This window comes from Procambarus clarkii, chromosome 82 (genome assembly GCF_040958095.1).
Source record: "Procambarus clarkii isolate CNS0578487 chromosome 82, FALCON_Pclarkii_2.0, whole genome shotgun sequence".
Classification (NCBI taxonomy): Eukaryota; Metazoa; Arthropoda; class Malacostraca; order Decapoda; family Cambaridae; genus Procambarus; species Procambarus clarkii.
The window spans coordinates 24,589,069-24,591,547 of record NC_091231.1 but is presented as its reverse complement, the minus strand read 5'-3'; the positions used below and the strand labels follow the sequence as shown (position 1 = coordinate 24,591,547).

General features: G+C 29.6%; 1 long non-coding RNA gene across 1 annotated transcript in view; it reads right to left on the bottom strand.

The window, feature by feature from the left end:
• Positions 1–2,207, bottom strand: part of LOC138358206 (uncharacterized) — a 3,287-nt gene extending 1,080 nt beyond the window's left edge. Inside the window, exons 1-2 of the long non-coding RNA XR_011225232.1 lie at positions 2,070–2,207; positions 1,272–1,378 (exon numbers count right to left, since the gene is read on the bottom strand). This is a non-coding gene — a long non-coding RNA (uncharacterized lncRNA). The remainder of the gene's footprint in view (positions 1–1,271; positions 1,379–2,069) is intronic.
• Positions 2,208–2,479: the final 272 nt, after the last annotated feature.

Here is a 2,479-nt window from a genome sequence, read left to right as displayed (position 1 = left end):
CCCCACACAACCTATACATTATGTGAGAAATCTTTAAAGAATTCTGATAAAGAAAGAGATCTAGGGGTGGTTCTAGATAGAAAACTATCACCTGAGGACCACATAAAGAATATTGTGCGAGGAGCCTATGCTACGCTTTCTAACTTTAGAATTGCGTTTAAATACATGGATGGTGATATACTAAAGAAATTGTTCATGACTTTTGTTACGCCAAAGCTAGAATATGCAGCTGTTGTGTGGTGCCCAACAACAGAAGTTGGCCCATATCTTAAGAAGCACATCAACAAACTGGAAAAGGTGCAAAGACATGCTACTAAGTGGCTCCCAGAACTGAAGGGCAAGAGCTACGAGGAGACGTTAGAGGCATTAAATATGCCAAAACTAAAAGACAGAAGAGGTGATATGATCACTACATACAAAATAGTAACAGGAATTGATAAAATCGACAGGGAAGATTTCCTGAGACCTGGAACTTCAAGAACAGGAGGTCATAGATTGAAACTAGCTTAACACAGATGCTAAAGAAATATAAGAAAATTCACTTTCGCAAATAGAGTGGTAGACGGTTGGAACAAGTTAGGTGAGAAGGTGGTGGAGGCCAAGACTGTCAGTAGTTTCAAAGCGTTATATGACAAAGAGTGCTGGGAAGACGGTCTCATCCTTTAACTACACTTAGGTAATTACACACACACACACACATACATATTATATATATATATATATATATATATATATATATATGTCGTACCTAGTCGCCAGAACGCACTTTTCAGCCTACTATGCAAGGCCCGATTTGCCTAATAAGCCAAGTTTTCATGAATTAATATATTTTCTCTATTTTTTTTCTTATGAAATGATAAAGCTATCCATTTCATTATGTATGAGGTCAATTCTTTTTTTATTGGAGTTAAAATTAATAGAGATATATGACCGAACCTAACCTATCTTTATAGGATAGGTTAGGTAGCTGAAAATGTTAGGTTAGGTAGTCGAAAAAACATTAATTCAAGAAAACTTGGCTTATTAGGCAAATCGGGCCTTGCATAGTAGGCTGAGATGTGCGTTCTGGCTACTAGGTACGACACATTATATATATATATATATATATATATATATATATATATATATATATATATATATATACATATATATATATATATATATATATATATATATATATATATATATATATATATATATATATATATATATATATATATATATCGGACAATTAGTAAAAAAAAAAAAAAAAAAAAATTAAATTATTTTACCTTGTACCTAGATCCACCAGGCCTGTTTGGTGCCTGTTTCAGTACTTCAGACATCTGGAAGGTCACATCCTCCTCCTCAACTTGTGGATGTGCGTTGATAGATGATTCTGTAAAATTAAGTTATTTATATAATAATAAATTCAGTATAACAATAATATTCTGTAAAATTAAAAGTAATTTATACATCAATCAGATAAAACTCTCCAGAGATGGTGATACACAACATATAAAGGACAAGTTTCAGAACAAAATATGCATTTAGGAATAAGGTTTTGTACATGTAGGTAGCACATGAGAAAATAAGTGGAAGGTGATCAAGTTTATATTAACATGTTAATGACTTTGTTAAGGCTTTGCAAGAATGAAAAAATATTAATAATATAATATCACCTACCAATTAATTGTACATCATTTATAAGTCAATTATTTGCATTATTATTATTCAATACTAATGATATAAAAATGCATTTTGTAATCTACTATTTATGCAAGTATTAAGCACAGGATCATGAAATAAACTGCAAAATACTGTAATGGATAAACCAATTAATTTTACATTTTCCTATAGCTAAGTCAGTCAGTTCTATTAGCAGCAGAGAACAATTATGCCCAACCTCTATTAAATGAAACAATCTTAAGAGCAAGTGATAGAAATATAATCATTTATGCTTGGGATTATGGAATGGTTCCAAATATGAAAAATATCAAGTTTTTTGGTTAAAATTTTTTAACTTAAAATTTACATTTTTAAGTGAATTTTAAACTTTAAAAAAATTATTTAATTTTTTGGTTACTTACTTAAAATAACATTATATAGTTCTTGTTTTTGTAGAAATGCCAATTTCTTCTTTAGCCCTTCCAGACTGTATAGTGACCACAGGCCGTTTGTTCATATCTTCATTATTCTTCGAACTGTGGTTGCACATCAGACCCACGTACACTGGTTAAAAGCATCACCTAAAAGCAACAACAAAAATGTAGTACACTGACGAATTTTGAATATATATATATATATATATATATATATATATATATATATATATATATATATATATATATATATATATATATATATATATATATATATATATATATATATATATATATATTAGTTGATTTTATACCCGCATTAGGTCAGGTGATAATACAATGAAGGTGATAATAAAGCCATTCACAACTGCAGGCCTAATAAAAAAAGGAGGTGGCAT